The sequence below is a fragment of the Cryptomeria japonica genome, chromosome 11 (assembly GCF_030272615.1).
Source record: "Cryptomeria japonica chromosome 11, Sugi_1.0, whole genome shotgun sequence".
In the NCBI taxonomy this organism is placed as follows: Eukaryota; Viridiplantae; Streptophyta; class Pinopsida; order Cupressales; family Cupressaceae; genus Cryptomeria; species Cryptomeria japonica.
Window position 1 is genome coordinate 129011679 of NC_081415.1, and position 24590 is coordinate 129036268.

A 24590-nucleotide genomic window follows, 5' to 3' on the forward strand; every position below is an offset into this window, starting at 1 on the left:
CTCTATGCTTTGGAATATTCTAGCTATCTAGCTATAGCGAAGGATTTCAACAACTCTAAGTCTATCAATCAAATTGTATGACATAACTTGTGATTGCATCTCTATGCTTTGGAATATTCCAGCTATCTAGGTATAGTGAAGAATTTCAACAACTTTAAGTGTCAATTGCCCCTCCACTACCAAGCCAGGGGGTGGGGGAATATAAAGATTCCCATCCTATCCCATTGGATGGAAGAGATCATGAAGTATTCGAGAAGGCCAATACCTTTATTTTTCTCCAGAACCCATTATGTGCAACGGTTAAATTGCAAACCCCTCTGCTACAATATTTGTTCCCTATTTTACGTAGCTGCCATCAACCTAAGCATCCAAAAAATGCTATGAAAGAAACCACAAAGCATACAAGATGAAGGGAAAATACCTGATTACGACCGGATTCTATTGGGTGGACTGAAGAATGAGCAGGAGCACACAATACACAACCAGCTTTTTTTGTGATTGCAGTTCTTAAAGGAGTCACCAAACACAACAATATAATTCTCTTGCCAGAAAACCTTCTCTAGGTCGAGCTGGTTAGATGAAGAAACCCAACAAAATCTGTCGAGCTTCCTTCATAACCTCTTCTGATTGAGGAAAACCAAAGAAACAAATGAACAACAGAGCTTAGTGCAAGAAACAAAAAAGAGCGGCAAAACCTAGTGATCAATGTGCATAAATGCCATCCAATGTCCTCACGCGTCAAACAACTCATCGTAGATTGCATATGATAAAGTATTTATTTCACTTCCCAAATTCCACATTTTAAAAAGCATATTTAAATCAGGGTTAATGTGCCAAATATGGCCACTGCAAAACCAATTTGATGTGCAACCACCTTGAATTATATATATATATATATATATGCAAAGCTATATATTTGCATGTACAGACATAGAGATCCATAAGCATGTGTATGCAGAAACATAAATATGTATGTATATAAATGCATGCACATATACATGGATATGTATGTATGGACATGGATATATAGGTGCACAAACACGTATGCATATATGGGTATAAGCACAAGCATATATAAACATGAATAGATGGCTATCATTAAATAATAGATTTGTGACAGAACTTGTAACTGCATCTGTATGGTTTGGAATATTTCAGCTATCTAGTTATAGTGAATAATTTCAACAACTTTAAGTCCATGAATCAAATTCTAAGAAGCAGTTGAGCTTGTCTCCAACTCTAAATATATACAATCCATTTCAATGAACAAATATATTTATGTATATATATACAGAGCTATATGTTTGCATGCACAAACATAGAGATCCATAGGCCTGTGCATGTAGAAACATAAATATGTATGTATATATATACATGGATATGTATTTATTGACATGGATATGTAGATGCACAAGCACGTATGTGCATACGGATACATGCATAAGCATATATAAACATAAGAAGATATATTTATATATACACATACATAAATACATACACACAAATGTATTTATATATACAAACATATATATGACTGTTTGCAGACCGTTTGTGCTATTTTCAGGCAAGTAGGATAATGCTAGGAGAGGCTCAAGCTTTGTGCCAAGTGAACTAATAAAATCTGAATATAAAAAAGATCATCTATTTTAATTTACTATTACTTTAGTTTGCAAGTGCCATACCATTATTGAATGAATATTTTTCAAGATTCAACTAATCAAGAAGCTACTCCAAGGGAAAATGGCTATCATTATATAATAGATTTGTGACGGAACTTGTAATAGCATCTCTATGCTTTGGAATATTCCAGTTATCCAGCTATAGTGAAGGATTTCAACAACTCTAAGTCTATCAATCAAATTGTAAGAAGTAGCTAAGCTTGTCTCCAACTTTAAATATATAATCCATTTTAATTAACAAACATATTTATATATAAATACAAAGCTATATATTTGCATGCACAGACATAGAGATCCATATGCATGTGCATGTAGAAACATAAATATGTACATGCTCATATACATGGATATGTATGTATGGACATGGATATATAGATGTACAAGCATGTATGTATATACGGATATACACATAAGTATATATAAACATAAGTAGATATATTTGTATACACACACACACACAGATATATATATATATATATATATATATATATATATATATATATATATATATATATATATATATATATATATATATATATATATATATATATATATATATATATATATATATATATATATATATATATATATATATATATACACGATTGTCGACAGGCATATTGTGCTATTTTTTTGGACAAGGGGGGCTAATGGTAGGAGAGGCCACGAAAATGTATCTATATCCAAAAATGCATTTTCTTTCAATTATCATTCGGGTCTTTTTTCTGGTAGCAATTGGTGGGGGGAACCAGTCAATACCATAAATTCAATATTGATCATATTGGCAAGGTTTAATTTCCATTTAATTTTCCTGATTCGAGGCAGTGACTGCAAGGTGCTTAGTTATTATATTTTGGGTTCATTTCCTCAATGATGAGAAAGGCCCCATGCATAATTCTATAATTTCTTAAACGCAGAGATGACAAAAGTATATCCTTCTTATACCATATTGACTGGAATGCAAAGGATAATTCATAATAATGGAAGCCACTTCCTCGCATGAATCTCTGCTACTCATCTAAATAGCTGATGCGCGCACAGGAAACAACCCACATGAGGATGGACAACTTCTCTTCTCATAACTAGTGTTGAAATGGTAGAGAGATTATCCTACAATGATATTTATAATAGCATGGATCTTCCCTTTCTTGGAGCCTAACTTGCAAATTCCTATCTGGGGTGGCACCAAACCATTATTTTGTCACCTCTGGTCTATCTGCCGGTCAGTTTTTATTAAACCCAAAATCCTCTTTTAAGTGGATTCTACTTAAAAATCTTATAGGGAGATTATGATAATTGTTATTATGATGGATGGATGGTCTCCTGCTCTTCATTCTCCTCCTTTGATTCATCATCACAAGTTTTTTCCTTTCCCTTGGTTTGTTCGGTCTCTTTGAGTTTCCTTCAAGCAACTCCTCTACCATCTTATTGAAGGCCTCTGGGTTCATTTCCTTAGAAGGCATTGTATCAGGCTCTCCTCCAAATTTTGAGTCTGACATACACTATTCCACCCTTGGTATAGCTCTGATACCACTATGATGCAGAGGGTTTGGTGTTGATGAGCAATTTCCTTGGCTTCTTCTATGGGTTAGCACTTGGCACCATCCAATGGTCCAATACCTCCAACCTTCCAAATGTTCTTAAGCTTGTCCTTGATCCTTCCCAAGGATCAATCCACTCAAGATAGCTTGGTTACACAAGGAGACTCCTACTCCTATGTACTCAACCCCTAAACCAAGACACCTCACAACCCCAAACCGTTTGCCAATAGGACCTTTTGATCAAATGGTGGAATATTTCATGTGTGGGTGTTTGAACATGTTTGACATGGTATTTTCATTATCTTAGACCTCTTTGGTCTATTCTTACAAGCCCTTTGTGCCTTTTCTTCTTAGTGACCTAGGAAATAGGGCTACATGCAATTAAGCCTATGTTTGGGCTTTTCCTCTTTATCTACCAATTTCTCTGAACAACCCATTGAAATTTTTTATATTTAGGTACCCTTTTGGACCCTCTAAAGGATTTAAAACTTTTACATCTAGGTTTTGAGTGCAAGTGTTCAAACACTACCGTGCCTATTTTAGCCTAATTAGCTGGTATAGGGGTTTTAGGTCTCAAAACCTTCACCAGTCAAGTAGGAATGAAGTTAGGGATTTTGGAGAGGGTCTGCACATGTCTAAGGGTCCCCTCCATACAATTTTTTACCATCATTTTGTCCATTGCTCCAAGGATTGAATCAATCCTTCACTGCACAGACTTGCCACATGGGTAATGTCAAGTCTAGGGCATCACTCCAAAAGTGCAATGTGAGATATTCTACTTCCAAAACCAAACAAATCATCTAGTATAAATGGAAATCCAACATTCCTCGGGGTTTTAGACAATTCCCATTGAGGAATGTTGAAGGGTGGCTCCTTTTGCATCCAAACCCCGATTTTTGGGGTTTCTACCAGGCAACGAGAAAGAAAATTCAATTACTCCTCAACCATAGAACTTCAAGAGCTCAAACCTGCATCAAATGAAAGGTGATTCACTATTATAACTTATTCAAGACATTATACCTTCTATATGTTCGAACAAATATGTACCAAAGCTAAGAACACAAGGAAATTGAGTAAAAATGATGGTTTTGGAATTGTAAGAAGCATAAATTTCATTCAAAGTCTCAATCTAATCTTTGGGAATCCTTCCTAAGGCTTAAATAAGGCCAAGGAATCCTTCCAACCACCTCCCAATGTACAAGTGCAACCAACTATCCGTTGGGCAACCGCAACTGAAATTTTTGCAAAATTGCTTATGACAATATAGCAACTTTTGGAAAATTACTACATCACACACTTGCCTTCACACCAAAGGTTAAAAGTGAACACAAAACACCTCTAGGAACCCTAGACACCAAAATCATAAATAAAATTCAAAGACAAATAAAATGCCCATACAAGGCTTTTGACCAAGTACACACCTTGGAGCCTTAGGGCTTATTACATAGCATTGGTAGCATTGGACCTACCACATCCATTTAGGACCTACACAAGAAACCTTCAAGGAAAAACATTATGTTTCATTCAAACACATGTTGGAGAGATGCTAGCACACCTTTGAGTGCCCCTGCACCACCATAACTTGTGAATTGTGTGTCTGATTGACAAACTGTTTGAAGTGCTAGAAAACTATGCCATTTATGCCCAATTTTGAGGGTGTTTCAGAAGTTTTAAATTCCTCAAAATTAATTTTAACCCTTTCATCACTCCCCTCCAAAATGAATACTTTAATATATTCAAAACTATCTATGATCTTGTGACAAAACTTTATGGGTATGCTTATCTAGCCAACCCAAAGCTTTGGAGAGATTTTCATACTATTTTGTGCTCAAATAAAAAATTACTATAAATAGTAACCTCATGTAAATGCAAGGCTGAGACACCATTTTCCCAATAGTCAGCCTATTATCAAAATTAAAGCTATGGTTTCATATATAAAGCCTTTTGTTTCCCTCATTTGAGGATCCAAATTTAGCAATTGAAGGAGATCCTTGTAACATGAAAGTATTGGTTTTATGTGAAGTATAGAATCAACAAGCTCATGATTTAACAAGTTTTCATCAACACTTTTAACATGCATATAAGAGTTAGGAGATATTGAAGAATAATAAGGAGATCACTGACTATTCATTAGCTTGTACCTCTTCCTTAGGATTTGGTATGGTTTCATTTTATTTTCATATCTCTATTTGAGTTTTAGATCTACACAACATTAACTTTTAGATTTAAATTATTGTTTAGATCTATATTGCATTTGTGATTTGAAGAATTTACATTACATTAATTTTAAGTTTTTTACTCAAAACATAGGGTAGAACTCTAGTTTTTATCTAGCTTATAGGAATCTTACAAACACATGAGATTCTAGGGCACACACATTTTTAGTACAATATTAGATATTTGTGGAGGTGGAAATCACCAAAACAAGGGGTTTGACTAAGGCAAAACCCTATATAGTGACAAACACACTAGTTTCCATCTTGCAGGTGCGGTCACAGGTTTCTATTATTTGATAAATTTCAAGAGATCTCAATGAATACGCACACACCCATTGTTAGAAATTGGACCTATTTTTTCAGGGACTAAGATGTCCCACACCCTATTCCTCTAGGACCAGGGCACTTTGTGCCCTTTTCCTCCTTATTTGGCTCTAGGTTTAATAGGCTTACCTCATATAAACTCAAAAAAGGTTCCCTATTTTGTGGTTTAGTTCAATCTCTTAGACTAGAGCACCCAACACCCTAGTCCTCTCAATTCAAACTTAATTTTTGATTACAGGTGCAAATTAAAATTTCATTGTCGGATTTGTACTTTCTATCTCACTTTAGTTAGTACATTATTTTGTTATTATTGTTATTGTAGTAACACTTTTTCATCTTATTAACATAGTTTTGTATTCTCCTACATTTAGCATATTCTCTTTCATATCAGAAAAGGAATAGAAACCCTAAAAGTATCCATTGACTCTCTTTCACAATAGTTAGTCAATAAGGATTACTCCTTTAGGTTATTTCGTATTCCAATGTTTGGATGAAAGTGGGATTAGGTCCTAAACGACCCGATTCCATTTTCACCCTCCACACATGTTATCATTTTAATATTGCACAAGATAGGCGTATCTAAACAACCTTTAAATTTTTTCTTCAAATGGATTAAAAGAAAAATTATTTTATCATTCTATCACAAAAGCAAGTCAAAGATATGTTAGTAACAATATAGTGCGATGGTTAAACCATGGTCATGAATGATAAAACCATTAGTAGGGTGGTTGTTGAATGTGCATGTTGGAAACGAGGTTCATTTTTTCGTGGTTTTACCAATTTGTAAAATTAATAAAAAAATGTTAACCCAAAATTTATGCAAAAAAGAAAAGAAAAACAACCTAATAAATGATACATTGAATCACATAAAAGATTACATGATCATTTTTGTGAATTCACTAAACCAACATTAATCAAACAATTCTTAAAAAGAAAAACTATTAAAGCTTAACTTTACATATTATTTAAACTAAAATTACATATATATTGTAAATTAAAGATGTAATGTAATCTCTCATTAGACCTTATTCATCTATAAATTTACTTATACCTCTTAAAAAGTTCCTTAATCACTTATACATTTACTCTCTCTCTCTCTCTCTCTCTCTCACACACACACACACACACACACACACACACACACACACACTATTAACTTTGGCTTTAATTGGTATCTTTATGACCCACTTACATTAAGAATGGTGGGTAACTGTTATTGTAGAAAGATACGTAAAATTCATAATGGTAATAAAGAAATTATTAAAAAAATTTAGCTCAATTTAATATTAGTTATTGAAACCAATAAATATTTAGTAGAGTTAATATTTTATACAATGAAAAATGGTGATGATAAACTATTACAAAACCATAAGAGATCCAACCACAAGTAAACCCTAGTTCTATAATAAAGCATTCACCATACCTAAGAACATGGAAATAAACAAATAAGACAATAATACCATTCACATGCCAAGTAGGGTTTGATTCCCATTGTTTCGTATCTCCATTGATCTTGTTTTATTTGTTTGGTCTCAAATTTTGTATCTGCACAAGAGCTCAACCAAGAATGGATTGTGGTTATGTAGTCCCTAGATTGCAAGAAGGCTTGATTGCATATGTCATTAGGCTTGTGAAATGATAAAGGAATCCTCTTATATAGAGAAAACCTTCGAAATGGAGAGATAGGATTAAGAGGTCGAATGATAAATGGTTGGCTAGGATTAAAAGGTAATTAAGAAAAATAATAAAATATGAAGGGGGTAGTTAGAGGAAAACTGAGAGATAAATTACAAGTGTCATGGAGAGAAAAAGCTAATAATTTAATTAAATAAATAAAGATCTATTTAATTAATAGAAGAAGTGGGACCAATTAAATAAATAAAATATTTATTTAAATAAGGAAAGACTAGAAAAGGATAAGTAAATTAATTAAATAATAAAAATCTATTTAATTAATAGAAGGCTTAGAATAAAATAATTAAATAAATAAAAATATTTATTTAATTAGGAGAGGACAATTTTAGGTGTCTACATTTTCCCCCTCTTTGAGACAATGCAACTTGTTGTGTTGGTTCAAAGGAGATATGATAAATTGATACAAAGTTGCCCCAAGACAGGAATGATATGCCCCTTTGAGAGATTGGATGATTTTTTTTGAAAAAGATCATATATAATCTCTCGAAAAGAAAGAAAGGCTAGAAAGTCTACAAATAGAGTGACTAAGTCATGTGGGTGAAAAAATGACTCAAAAGAGATCAACGTGAAGCAAGAGACTAACACAGTGGACTAGGGTTACATAGCCTATATATACAGGCCATGAGGGAAAACATACACATTTGCATCCACAACCTTTATAGAAATTAGACCAGAGTAGAGCACTCAGAGAACATAGTGAGCAATCAACAATTTTAAGAACATTGATGAGCTTCTGAGTTGCAGAGTTTGGAAATGCTAATATATAAATCTTTGACAAAATATATAAGATTTGGAGAAGTAAAGAACAATAGAGCCAAGAGAGAACAAATGAGTATCATTTTGGGACATCATTGAACACAAAAAATCTGACAATTAGAGAGTCGGAATAAAAAGCATATTAAAGAATACAACAACGTTGACCTGATTGAGCTAATAAAGCCTGTTCTAAACGATGAGCATCCAAATATCAAAATGTGAAAGGAAAATATATAAGATTTCTATAGATATGAACTATGAAGAATCATTAGATGGTTATGTAGAATTTAATATTGAATGACATAATATTAAAGAACTAAACAGAGTCTTAACGGCCATATGACTTGCCACTTCTTTTATATCTAAAATGGTTAGTGATCACTGATTGATAGTTCTTCCATCTTTCTTCGAACAGGCAGGAAATCCCCAATCAATAGGAAATTCCCTCTCCTTGAAATGATACAAGAGCATTCGATCAAATGTGGTAATTTTCAACAACTCTTCCAATTGCAGCTGACCCAGCCTCTCTATATACGCAGGCCGACCCAATTTGTTTGTTTTATGATGGAAGTGAGGGTACAACAACTTCGTTAGGTTCCTTGTAGGAAATTGGAAGGTCTGCAAAACTATACCAGTTATAAATTCTAGAAATTTCAGGTATACATAACACTCACAAAAATACTCGAAAATTTTGATTAAATAGATTTAAAAACTGCAAAAAAATTCATCAATTTTACTCTTTAGCCAAAAAATTGTGAACTGAAGCATAACTTTAATGATTTTGAATTGTGTATAAATATATACTGGTTGACATTACAAGAAAACTCAATTAAAACTAAAAAAAATTGAAAAATAAAATATTTGTAGAGAAATGTACAACATGGCCATAAGAGACTCATAGATAGGTCCATTTTTTTCTCATTTATATATCAACCTTGCCAAAAATATATGTATTATTGTTCAACATGTTCATGAAACATTAAGTACATGATACATCTATATTTTTACTGAATTTTCCTTGTAACATGCATATAGTAAAACGCTATAATTGTGCAATCATCTCCGACTTTTCAATTGTAGTGCATGTTTAGTTTGATTGCATTGATCAAACAAAAACAAATTATAGATATAATTCTGTGTATGCATAGGCAGAAATTTATGCATATAGCATTCCCAACTTTGGATTTCTTTCTGAATGGCTACAATAAAACGAGCACAACTATGCGGAGTGAACGACGAGAATTTCCTAGACACATTTACACAGGTGTACAATTATTCAAAACTCTTAAATCAATTACTCAATATAAGGCCAGTTAGAAAACATTTTCAAAAACTGCCCATGATACCTATTGTTCAAGTAATTCTATGGGTTCACCCTATAAGCTACTTCACCAGTTTTGTGAAAGATTTTAGGTTAACATAGAAATTATGAGCTAAATATTTAATATTCTATTTTGTTCTTAAAGGTGGACTGCTTGTAGGGCCAAAGTTGTAGATGGACCCATGCACCAGCTAAGAGGTATCACAAAAACTGGCCATAATCCTAAATATGAACATATAAACACACACCAAATGAGAAAATCTATTGAAATTGTATTTGAGCATAAGTGTGATACTACAAAAATTAATTAGATTCTTGTTTTTAGGGTGGATTTCTTGTAAGGTTGAAGCTGGCTATATATCCACTCAGCAGAATTGAACAGCGGAATCCCACGCTTCTGACCCTTCTCAGTGAGAAAGACTAATTTTCTTATCAAGACTAATTTTCTTATCTTTTAAGAACTTACTGGAAACATTTAAGCTTCAAGGTACGTTCATTCAAATTTTCCACGTTAAATATTCTTTGATGTATCACTTTAACGCTTTTGATTTTCTCATTCATTGCTTCTATCTTTCTTTCCTTAATCGTTTAAAAGCTCAAACAATTTGCTTGATCAGTATGCTTTCTTGGTAGTGATGAGTAAGCTTTTTCTAATGATGGTTCTATTATCCCTTGGAGTATTGTTAGAGAGGGCTACCAGTTGCAGTGCTCCCAAGGTAGGTGGTGTTAGTAACAAAATCTTGTGAAAATTAGAATTGATCTTTTTGGCATCTGGAGTTAATTTTGGCTTCTAGTTGTTTCTTTGCAGGTGAATGTTGCCAATGATTACAACATTCTTTTGAAGGCTGAACAAATATTGGATTTATGTACCCTTTAGTGGCTGGTGTTTAATGGACTGTATCTTCTCTTCTTTTGCATACACAATATTCTACAGGTTTTGTGGAGTTTCTAAGATGGGGATGGTAGGGAACAGGGGGACGAGGTTCCGGGGATTACAAAGTGGATGCTTGTATAAAATATAGGAAAATTTTAAATGTTGATATGATATAGCTTGCATATGAAAATATTAGAGAACCTTAAAGTTTTTTGTCAAGTACTTAATAATACAATATGCATTCATTATTCAGAAATTAGAATTCAGAAATTGTCAATATGCATACGATATTAAAAAACAAAGTATAAACATAAGATTTTGAAATCATGGCAAATGCAAGGATTCCAACAAAATCAGTATTCAACATCATGGCCTTGCAAGGCTGCCATGAAGTAAGGGTTGTGAAGGAGTACAAAATATCAGTATTTGCAAAGATTATAGATTGGGGTACTTCAACTTTAAATTTAAATAAACAACTTTGATTCTAAGCATTTCCTCCATCAACAATATTTATTGCTGAGGACGCAATATAGCAAAAGTACCTCCCAAAAAATTATTAAATGTCTGATCTATAAATATAATGCAACATGCCTTCCAAAATGTGAGCAACCAATAGATTCAAATATGTAATGACTTATTTATTGAAAAATACTCAACAAAAATAGTAACCATCAATATTTCACATCAAAATATAGTTAATCCCCCATCCTAGGAAATGTACTATTGCTGAGGTGTGGGGACCACAAAAAGAAATAAAAATGTTTTATAAAGCCTTTTTTCATTATTTATTTTTAAATATGCTAGTAAATGAGGGATAGCTAGTCGTCCCCAGGATGGTTAAAGGATGTCACAGGTATCCCTAATCATCTAGGAGATGGGGATATATCCCCTTTGAGAATCAATATTGTCCCCAAGTTTTTGGGACGTTTCCCATAGATTTTGCAATTTTGGGGATGGCAGGGGGTGTCCCCTAGCCATCCCCAAGTCCACGAAATGTCCCTAGTACAAGGAAAAGGGATTTTAGCCCCTAGGACGCATCCTTGGGTAATGTTCTCTATGTTGGCTTGATGATGATTGTAATGAATTCATCATATATTTTCATTGTTGAAACACATACACACACATATGTTTATATTGTCTACCAGTATAACTTCAAGTTGTTTATACTACAACTAGTATGCTAGAGGTTATACTAAAAGGTTTATCTCTAACCGATACTTTGTGATAACCAGTATATGCATAGAAGACAACCAATGGATACACTTTAATCGGCATCAATATAAAGATCAAGCAGAGATTATATCAGAAGATTCAAGGATTGCGGTTCATATATTTAACTCCAACTGGTATTGATTGTTGCAATCGGTATTCATTGATTGTGTGATGAGTTATCACAAATCGTGATGATTTATCCCACCGACAATTTTTGGTGGTATTTTTGTGATGAGTTATGATCACTTGAATATATACATTGTACCTAGGAAATTGTGTTATGATTTCTTTGGGTCGACATGAAATCTTAATGTCTATATATTGACATCACAATGAATTATTTCATATGAGTTAAAGTGATATGTTGTGTGTGATAGAAAAAGGAGTTAAGTTGCAGAGTATGCAGAAAAGAAGTGTTGAATATGTTTAGAAGGATCTGATCAAGCAAAGTATTGTGCTACTTAGACAGATCGAACCAATCATGTTGTTTTCTAACAATCACAATAGAATTCAAGTCCCCTAACCGAGTAAGCTCTAACAAGTTTCAATGTACAAATCCTCTAGCAGGGTGATCCATTAGTTTGGATTCAGAAATCCTCCACTGAGGTTTCTCCTAATAGGGTACTACCTTTCACAAGGTATAAGATTATAATCAAGATTTGGGATCTCTAACAAGATTCGCTCCTAGCAAAGCACTTTGTAGACCCTAACCAGTTATTTATCTATTACTACAAATAGTTATCTTGAGAGTTCCATCTCATCGTGGTTTTTATCTATTTGGGTTTTCCACATATAAATATTTGTGTTATAGTGGATGTTATACTTGTTGTGGATGTTGTTATATCATTTTGGGTTACATGCATTATGTTTAAAAGTTTTGTTAAGTTCATCTACCAGTTAGTGTTTGAAGTAGTTTTATTTTTGGTGCCATTGATTCACCCCCCCCTCTCAGTGCTTTTCAAATCCATCAATCGGTATCAGAGCCTAACTTATTTGAAGCCTAATCACTTAGAAGGGAACCTTGAAACCACCATGGGGGACATGAGCTACTTTGAGATGGCTAGAGTGCTAGAAGCTAGCAGAAATGAGCTTGAAACCCTTAGGGTCAAACTAAAAGCTTCACAAGTTAAAAGGAGATAGCTAACTAAACAACTGTTAGAGATATGTGATAATAGTTCTTCAGATGAGTCAAATATTGATGCTTTAGCCAAGGAAGTTGAAAAGTTAAATAGTGAAAAGCTAAATCTAAGGAGAGAGCTAGAAGGTCTTACTATTTGCATGAGTCAAGAACTGGAATCCAAAAGAGCCGTTGAAGATCTTATCAAGGAAAGAGATCATGAGATTGCCAAGATCAAGCATGAAAATACTACCTTGCATGAGCATTTGAATGTTGAAGGAGAAGAGAAGGAGAACTTATAGATAGATCTTGAATTAGCATAATCTCTGAGAGAGAACCTGTCAAAGCATAATGAAGATCTCATCAAATAGATTATCGAAGCTAATGAGAAACTTGAAAAGTTCAAAAAGAGTTCTACCTTGCTTGAAGAACACATTCAATCACAAAGGATGAAAGGTGATACCTCTGGACTTGGTTTTCATACATCTGAGAAAGGTGAATCCTCTGATACCAAGAGCAACATTCTTAAGAACAAATCTGCTCCTAAGATTAAGAAGCCTATCGGTAAGAAGGTCTTTATGATGAATAATGATGAACAATAAATACCCAACAAGTACTGAGAGGGGGGGTGAATCAGTACACACAAAAACTTCTTAAACAACTTAAACTGCAAAGACTGCACTAACTGGTAGACAATACCATCGATCTAAATCAAGGCACTACCAGTAAAACATAGTGACTATAAAATTCATAAACAGGTAACACTTAGATCTTCACAAAACTGAATATCTCATTTCAACTTCACCCATATGCTTAAGCAAATAAAACATCAGAAATATAATGACCATTGGATCAACATGCTTTTACCAATCAACAGAAAACACTAAAACATCACATGAAAAAGCATCACACATGACACACTTATTTTTTCACATGGAAACCCAACTGGGAAAAACCATGGTGGGGATGAATACCCACAAGTTGTTCTTGAACTCTTCTGAAGTCCGCTCTATTAGGAGCCTAGTCTAGTTAAGGACTTTACAACAGGTTTTGATAGGAACTGATCCTGCTAGGGATCGCCCGATTAAGGGATGGCTAAATACCCGGTTAGAGGTTAAAACCCTATTAAAGGTTACCTTGTCAGAGGATTTAAAGAACTCAATGATTTTGAGTCACCCTTTTAAAGGATTTACAAAGATCCTGGTAAAGCTACCCAGTAAAGGGATTTTCTAGCTGCTGAAATGGTTAGAAGTCAACAGGTAATACACTAATCTGATAACAACACTTAATGCCAAGGTAGATCCACTTCAGTTCCTTTACTTCTGCAATCACACTCTACAAATCTCTACTCACTGCTCTGGTCTGGCAAGAATCACTTCACACACATTCATTTGCGAACCTCTTCAAATGAGAATCATCATCGACTTTATAGACAACAATTAGGTCAGTGGCAAAAACCTAAAACCCTAAGCATCTAGGTTAACAATACAGTCAGTCTAATCCTAACTGTTTAATCACATTAAGTAGGGTAAAATAATCTTTAACAAATCTCAAGACATTCTGCATCATTCGTTCTCTGCCGCTTCTGGAAGTTGATAACCCATTAGGTGCTCTCCACCATTTACTAAGATTTTGCACATTCTCGAGGTAGATAGAATCAATCTTCTTCATGCAAGATCCTCATAGAAATTCTTCATGTGCACAAGGCTGAAGTGGCAACATGATCTAATCTTCATTTCAATGCTAACTCATCACAGGATATCATCGGTCGAATCACACAGACTTGGAATGCATCAACCAGAAACCCTAAAGCTGAGACTACCAACTGGTAGTCATATCAAATGAAACCCCAATACAAAATTTGCATATATGGGTTCACATCATCATACTAATTCACTCCATACCATCATACCGGTTCTTTTGCCAGTTTTCTTTCTTCAATATACCAGTTCATACTTTAGCATATTGACATCAATGACAACATACTATCCTATCATGTCATCAAACTCTACACATATGCCAACAATCTCCCCCTTTGGCATTGATGGCAATAGACAAAGATATCTCTGCATCTTCTTCCATATAACATGTCTTCAAATCTACAGATATCTTCTCTGCTTCACATCTTCTCCCCCTTTGACAATAATGCCAAAGTGGAGGCACAAACATCCATGTTCCATTATGTTGCTCCCCCTAAGGAGTAGAATCTTTCAACACATCAATCCTGAAAAGTTTTACAATGCAATACCTAACTGATGTGGAGCACATACCTTTAGTTCACCTCTTGAAGGGGCAGCACCCCTAATTCACCTCTTAATTAGGTAAATGTAGCCTTCGGTAGAGGCTTGGTGAATATACCTGCTAACTGCTCCTTACTGGAAACATGTTCCAAAACAACCTCTTTGTTCTGAACTTTATCCCTCAAGAAATGATACTTGAGCTCAAAGTGCTTGGTTCTAGCATGCAATACCAAATTCTCAGAAATATTAACTGCACTTGTGTTGTCACAAAATATACTCACCGATTCAGATATAGGGACTTTGAAACCACTTAATACATGCTTCATCCAAATTGTATGCTACTACATATTTTGCTTCTATTGTAGACTGAGAGATACAACTCTGCTTCTTGCTCATCCATGAGACTAGTCTACCATCGAGAAAGAATGCACCACCGGTTGTGCTCTTCTAGTCATCCACATTACCAGCCCAATCGACATCTATAAATACTTTGGGATTGAAATCATTACGGTATGAATAGCACAATCCATAATCTATAGTTCCCTTCAGATATCTAAGAATCTGCTTGACTTCTACCAAGTGGGATTCTCTTGGACTTTTCTGGAAATGTGCAGCAATGCCCACTGCATGTGCAATGTTTGATCTGTTGTGTACTACATAGTGCAACTTACCAATCGTTGACCGGTATTCCTTCTCATTCACCAATGCTGAGTCATCTTCTTTGGACAATTTACAACTGGTCATTATCGGTGTACCGACCGGTTTGTTGTCTTCCATGCCAAAGGTCTTCAACACCTCTATGACATACTTGGACTGAGTGATAAAGATACCATCTTTCATTTATTGAATCTGTAGTCCAATGAAGAACTTAATCTCTCCAATTAGTGACATCTCAAATTCCTTCTTCATTTCATCTACAAATGCATGGCTCATCTTGTCATCTCCACTAAAAATTATGTCATCAACAAACACTTCACAGATCAGAATATGATCTCCTTCTGACTTTAGATAGATATTGCTATCTTCACTTGTTCTTTCAAATCCAATCTTCACAAGATGGGACTGTAAATGTTCATACCATGCTCTAGGTGCTTGCTTCAATCAATACAAGGCTTTATGTAGCCTACATACCATATCACTGTATTCTGATAAGGCAAACCCATCTGGTTTCTCTATATACTCTTCCTCTTCAAGTATTCCATTCAAGAATGTAGATTTCACATCCATCTGATACACATTGAATCCCTTGAAGGTTGCATATCCAAGTAGCATTCAAACTCCTTCCAATATAGCTACTGGAGCAAAGGTTTCTCCATAGTCTTCTCCTTCTTCTTAAGCATATCCCTTACATACCATGCTTTCTTTATTTCTTACCATTGTGCCATCTTCATTCAGCTTGTTTCTAGAAACCCATTTGGTGCGAATAACATTTTTGTGCTCAGGTTTGGGTACCAAAGACCATGTACCATTCTTTTCTATCTGGTCAAGTTCCTCTTCCATAGTTTTAATCCAGTCTTCATCTTTGTGTGCCTCTTTAAATGTTTTGGGCTCAAATTCAGAAATCATGCAAGAATTTTCTCTAACCTTTCTTCTTGTAAAAATTCCCGCATCCTTATCTCTTATGATCTGCTTTGGATCATGATGCAATTTTACATACCTAGGAATGATCTTAACTGATTCCTCTTGCTTTTCCTCTTCATCCTCATCTTCATCAACATCTACTAGTGTAGGAGCACTGTTACTTGCACTTGGTTGTTTTGCAACCAGTTCCCAGAAGGTTACATTTGATTCATCTACCGCTCGCTCACTGCTGGTTTCCTCAGGTTTTTCAGAGGTTTCATCAACTCTAACATTGATACTTTCAACAATTCTCTAAGTCCTATTGTTAAAACACTTAAGAGCTTTGCTCTTGGTGGAATACCCTAGGAATATTCCCTCATCACATTTTGCATCAAACTTGCTCTGGTATTCACTTCTCTTGATATAACACTTTCTACCAAACACTCTAAAGTAGCTTACTACTGGATTTTTACCTGTCCAATTCTCATAAGGAGTTTTGTCCTTACCTTTCTTGATGAGTACCTAGTTCATAGTGTAGATTGCAGTGCTCACCGCTTCTCTCCAAAAAGTGTGAGCAACCTTCCCTTGAATCAACATCGTTCTAGCTGCTTCAACTACAGTCCAGTTGTTCCTTTCTGCTAGGCCATTCTGTTGTGGAGTCTGGGGGGCAAATAGTTGCCTCTTGATGCCATTCTCTTCATAGTACTTATTGAATTCTCCAGAAGTGAACTCACCTCCTTGGTCGGTTCTAACGAATTTGATGATCCTGTTACCGCTTTTCTTTTCAACTAGTTCTCTGAAAGCTTTGAACTTTCCAAAAGCTACAAATTTGTCTTTCAAGAATGTGACCCACATCATTCTTGAGAAATCATCATTAAGAATCATAAAGTACCTATCTCCCTGAACACTCCTAGTTTTCATAAGACCACACAAATCAATATGCACAAGATCAAGTAAATTATCTGCTGTGAAAGATTTACCTTTGAAGAGTGAGGAAGAAATTTTCTCCAGTTGACATTCTCTGCACAAAGGATTCTCCAGTTTGTTCAGCAAAGGCAATCCTCTAACTATCTTGATCTTACTAGCCTTCACAATATTATCAAAATTTACATGGGAGAGTCTCCTATGCTATATCCAACTGTCATCAAACTTAGCCATTAGATATTGAGTGATATTTGTATTTAATTGAAATAAGTTACCTTTGGTCTACATACTGGTGGCCATCAGTTCACCACTCTTTCCTTTTATTTTGCACACTCCATCTTTGAATTCTAGAGTGAGTCCTTTTTCATTCAGCTGAGCAACACTCAAAAGGTTATGCCTGAGACCTTCTACCCAATACACATTATTAGCACTGTTTTTTCCATTTAGAGAGATGGACCCTTTTCCTTTTACCATACATGGTGCATCATTGCCAAATCAGACTACGCCTCTATCATACTCTTCCAGAGATAGAAACTTTTTCTGGTCACTAGTCATGTGGTGAGAGCAACCACTGTGAATAATCCACTCATTAGAATTATCAAAGCGAGAGACAAGAGCCTTCTTGTCTGACACGTCTTCCTTAATGGCTACAAAGACTATGTCTTTTCTTTCTTCATCTTCTGATTCATCATCAGTGACACCTTCATCGACTGCAACAAGACAATTTCTCCTATTTCCTCATTTGTCCAACTTTTTAAACTTCTCTGGTTTGTCCTTATTATCACTATTAGGACAGTTGATAGCAATGTGTCCTATCCTATTGCAAGAAAAATATTTCAAAGGGAGCTTACCTTTGTATTTTCCAGTTCCCTTAGGAAGTCTCTTGGCAAGATGAGCTTCAAATTCTATCAGGATCTCCTAATCATCCATATCCCTACTTTGTGTAGGTTCACAGCTAGTACTAGCTTCTTTACCCTTTCTAGATAGTACAAAAGATGCTCTAAAGGTTGAATCAGTCTTCTGAACACTACCATCATAACTATTTAGCTCATATGCAGTCAACTTAGCAATGATGGAATCTAGGGATACCTTTGTCTTGTCAATAGATCTCAACTCCTGAATAGCGGCAACGCTTATTGCATAGATCAGTAATAAGGATCTCAAAACTTTTCTAACAATGTTGGAATCATCCATTGTACCTCCTACACTCTTGATGTCTCTAACAACAATTTTAATCCTTATCCCATATTGTTGAATGGTCTCTCCTTCAACCATTCGCATGTCTTCAAATTTTCCTCTAAGGCTTTCTTCCTTAGCTTGCTTCACATGCTCATCACTGCCATAGATAGACTCCAAAGTATCCCATACATCTTTGGGATTGTCTTTATCTTGAACATCTATAAACTCAATATCAGATAGACTACTGATAAGAGCTTCCATGACTTGCCCATTCTCCTGAATTTCTCTTCTTTGATCATTGGTGAGAGTACTGGTAGGGACAACATAAGTATTCTCAACATAGTTCTAGTGTTGAGCACCCACCCATGATTTTATTGTATAACTTCATTTTGTCCTTCCATATCTTAAAGTTATCTTTATTGAACTTAGGACCTTCCCTCTTCATCATTAGAATAGGATCTTTTTCTCAAGCGGTTAAGTTTACAACACAGAGGACCTGGAGGACACTCTGATACCAATTGATGAATAATGATGAACACTAAATACCCAAGGGGTGAATCAGTACACACAAAAACTTCTTAAACAACTTTAACTACAAAGACTGCACTAACTGGTAGACAATATCACCGATCTAAATCAAGGCACTACCGATAAAACACAGTGACTGTAAAAGTCATAAACCGACCGATAACACTTAGATCTTCACAAAACCTAATGTCTCATTTCCACTTCACCCATATGCTTAAGCAAGTAAAACATCAGAAATATAATGACCATTGGATCAGCATGCTTTTACTGCTTAACAGAAAATACTAAAACATCACATGAAAAAGCATCACACATGACACACTTATTTTCTCAAGTGGAAACCCAACTGGGAAAAACCACGATGGGGATGAATACCCACAAGTTGTTCTTGAACTCTTCTGAAGTCTTCTTTTTTAGGAGCCTAGTCTGGTTAAGGACTTTACAATGAGTTTAGCTAGGAACCGATCCTGCTAGGGATCACCTGGTTAAGGGATGGTTAAATACCCAGTTAGAGGTTAAAACCCTGTTAAAGGTTACCTTGTCAGAGGATTTAAAGAACTCAATGATTTTGAGTCAACCTGTTAAAGGATTTATAAAAAGCCTGTTAAAGCTACCCGGTAAATGGATTTTCCATCTATTGAAATGGTTAGAAGTCAACAAGTAATACACTGATTTGATAAAAACACTTAATGCCAAGGCAGATCCGCTTTAGTTCCTTTACATCTGCAATCACACTCTGCAGATCTCTACTCACTGCTCCGGTCTGGCAAGAATCACTTCACACACATTCATTTGCCAACCTCTTGAAATGAGAATCATCATCAACCTTTTAGACAACAATTAGGTCAGTGGCAAAAACCTAAAACCCTAAGAATCTAGGTTAACAATACAGTCGGTCCAATCTTGACCATTTAATCACATTACATAGGGTAAAACAATCTTGAACAAGTATCAAGACATTCTTCATCGTTCGTTCTTTGCCACTTCTGGAAGTTGATAACCCATCACGTGCTCTCAATCATTTACTAAGAGTTTGCACATTCCCAAGGTAGATAGAATCAATATTCTTCATGCAAGATCCTCAAGGAAATTCTTCGCCCGCACAAGGTTGATGTTGCAACACGATCTAATCTTCATTTCAATACTAACTCATCACAGGATGTTGTCAGTCGAATCACACAAACTTGGAATGCATCAACCAGAAACCCTGACGCTAAGACTACCAACCGGTAGTCATATCAAATGAAACCCCGATACAAAATTTTCATATACCGATTCACATCATCATACCGGTTCACTTCATACATCATACCAGTTCTCTTGCCAGTTTGCTTTCTTCAATATATCGGTTCATGCTTCAGCATATTGACATCAATGACAATATACAATCCTATCATGTCATCAAACTCTGCACATATGCCAATACTTTAAACCTGTTTGCTTTGTTTTCCATAAACCTGGTCACACTGCAAATGTTTGTAAAGACAAACCTAACAGAAATGCAAGTTACAATACTAATGCTAGGTATGTGTCCAAGAAATTTCAAGGTCATTGCTTCACATGCAGAACATGTATAGGCATAGATCTATTGAGTGTAGTATGGAGCAAACAGTCCTATACCACATATGCATCCAAGACTGAATGACAACTAGATGAGGAATTTGAAGAACTGGGTCAACATGAACTGGCAAAGACCCTACGACAACCGATTTAGTCTATTTGAGATGGAAAAGGTAATAAATGTCATTTGCACCATCTGTAATAAATTTGGTCAGGTGGCTATGAACTACAAAAGAAGAACTGGGAGAGGAAATGTAGGACCATGGAAATCATCTGGTATGGCTTGCTATCACTACAACAAATCGGGGCACTTAGCAAAATTTTTTAGATCTAGAAATATCAAACTGGTCAATTATTCTAAGGATCATAAAGGAAAACAAAAATTTAATGTTGAAGAAACTAGAGAGGAAATGAATCGGATATTGAATAAAAAGAGTGATGAATCACCTGGAGAAGAAACTGTTCCTTCACCGAGTGAAGAGAACCCTGCACTGGTGAATTAAGCCTTTTAATATGGCTAAAGGGATCTTAACGGTAAATCCACCTGCAGACCCCTTGAGATGAATGAGCGGTAAAAGAATTTTGAAGCATAAAATTTTGATAACTTTTTGTTATTATGTTATCAACTAGTTTTCTCCTTGAATGGTGAAATTAGGGTTTGTAAGCCTAACAGGTGAGCATTTAATGCAGTAGGTAAAAAGGATAAAAGTGAGTTTTTACTTTGTTATTTTTACCCTAACGCATTCGAGAAAAGAAATTTGGAGTGCTTGCTGAGCTAAGAAATATTGTTGGCTGATAATTGTTGAAGTTGCATTGTGATTTGTAATCAAGTTGATTTGAAGGTTGTTGAAGATCGAACTGGTGTGCACTTGGGCATTCAACCAGTAAACGAGGCAGTGTGTGTAAAATTATGTATTTCTTTGAAAATCCTTCTTCGAATCTTGTTCATCTGAAATGACATCATCTTCAAAGTCTGTAGAAAGGTTAAAGATTACATCTGAGCCATTGGAAGTTGTAGAGGCAGAATGAATTGTTGTATAATGCATTATCACAAGTTCTTAGTGGAGTTTTAGTAAAAGGAGATTTGTTGAGCTATATTGATTGTAAGATTGAGGATCTAGGATCACTGTATATTTACACTCAGTTGAAATCTCTCTGTGATGAGAATGGAAAGATTCAAACACAATATGCTAGCGTTTTTGAGAAAGGTTTTCTTAACGCTACTTATTTTCTAGAAGATTTTGAGGAAGAGCATATTAGAATCATTTTAAGTCGGGTTCATGGTAAGAAAATGTAATTAGAGAGAACTCACACAATTACCAAGGAAGCCATTCAGGTTGTAAGTAGTTATTATTCAACCAGTAAAGTACTTGAGCTGAGATGAATTTCAAAAGAGATATTATACTCTCTAACTGGTTCAACATCTGATAAACGTGATTTTTTTGTTAACAATATCAGGGACCTAGCAGTGAAACTAGTAGCTATGGTTATAGGCTACCGGGTATTTTACTCCAGTAGACTAAATAGTGTTCCATCTATAGCAATTCATACAACTCATAGGATGATAGTTGAAAATGTAGATTATGATCTTTGTGAGGCTATTAGGAGATAATTGTTTCTAAATCTGCAATATATCAAGAAGGACAACAGTCTAAAGTATAAGTATGGATAGCTATTGGTCGGGTTATTCTTTTATTTTCAAAATTTGCTACTAGGAATAGGTGATATTGAATGGTCAAAGGACCTACCAATATCCGCACAAATCAAGAACAACATCAAGGCTATAAAGAATACTTATCCTGCTACTATGGGTAAGTATTTCGATGAGTTTTAGAAGAAGATGAGCATGCGAATGAGATTTCTTGAAGATGTGGTAAGACATTTTGTAAAAGACATTTTTTTCAAAGTTACAACTGATTTTTTTTTTATGCAAGCAATTGAGACAAGAAAAGAAGAAATGGAAGATATGATTTATGAGGTGAACCATGACTTACTAGCTGGTTATGCTAATAACCTATTATCATCTCCTAAAGACAAAAAGAAGGCAAAACTAGATATTGTGGTAGTTCACGATGCTCAAGCCAAAACCAGTATTGCTCTTGCCACAAGTGAGAAAGGAAAGAAAAATAAAATTGATGAAGCACCTCTAGTGATGAAGAATACAAGGGTGACTAGAAGTATCCAAACCAAAAAGGAACTGACACCTAAAGTCTATACAAAGAAGGAGAATGTACCAAAGAAGAGATTGTACAAGCTAATGAGATTTATCTTGTCAAGGATGACACCATTATTCATGTTGTTGATGATGTTAAGGATATAGTTGATCTATCTGGAGACAACACTGCACCAGATATGGAGCCTCCTGAAATCACTGATAGATAGGTCAAATTAGTTGAGCAACCAAACACTCAACTAAAAGTGGTCAATCCACCAAAACTTGAACAACCGAAGAAACCCCAATCTCCATCAGTTTTGCAAGATATTCACAAGGAGTCTATGGAAATTTTTGTCACACATATTTCTGAAAAGGAAACAAAGAAAATTCTAGAGAAAGCAATCATTAAGGTTACATCCTCTGAACTGGCAGATCGATTAGTCACTCCACAAATTGATGAGGATGATGATGACTCACTAGGAATTTCAGGGCCTATCAATGTTGACAACATGAGTGCATGCGAAATGATGAATATTGAAAGTGTTATGAAATCTAGACCACATAAAAAGAGACTTAAAGAGCAAAGGGTTGAAGCTGAAACAATTCAGAATGCAGTAGATATTCTATCTAATCTACTACCAGAAACTTCTAAATCACATTTGACATCCCCTATTATAAAACTTGGTCAGTTGGTTGCTGATGCATCTGATCAAATCAAGCCACTTGAAGAAGCAACACAAACCTGTGTTGAGAAAAGTCACAAGAAGAAGTATGGGGAGAAACTTGCAAAGGACATTGATACTGGCAAAATGGCTCTGTCACATAATAAAGCTTTATTGGGAAAACCTATTGAAATAGGAGGAAAATATCTTGCTTCTACCTCTAATGTTTCATTTTGTTTTTTTGATATCACAAAGAGTCAAACAGAAACAAAGCGAGGGCTACAAAGGATATGCAATACATATGTCCCACTTCAGGACTTTATATTTTCTTTTAGCAAATCTATAGATGATTTGCACAACAATTTGGATACTTATGATTATGAGAAAGAAAAGTGCCTTCGGTATCTAAAGGAACTCAAGAGTCTACTCACATCACAAGTGGACATACTATGCATACTATAGAGAGCCTACTCCAATGCAGAAGCTATCTTAGCAACTCTAGAAACCTATACACTGGATTCGATGGAAGAATTTCATACACAGCTTATGTCTACAAAAGAGTACACTGAGAACATGCTAGTGACATGGACAAATTCCATATCATAGTTGAAGATGAACTTTAATGTTATTTTCATGAGACTAGCTTAAGCATGAATCTTGATTCAATTTTTTTTAAGTTGTTGTTGTATATGCTGAACACTTTGATATAAATTTTCTATATATATGTGTGTGTGTGTGTGTGTGTGTGTGTGTGTGTGTGTGTGTGTGTGTAGGGAAAAAAAGCGAGACTAGGCTAACATGCCCTAATCCTACCTTTTAACACACATTGTGGAATACAAAAGAGCCTAGAGGTATCACACATTTGGCTACTTCTTTTTGTGGAAGAGAGAGCCACAGGCTACCTATTAGGGTTTCTATTCCTTTGTTGTGATTGAAAGATAAAATGATGCAAGTTCAATTCCTAACCCCAAAGTGCAAGTATGAACTAATAACAAGATTGCAGAATTGAGATTAAACAATGGAAAGCTATAAACACAAGGACAAGAC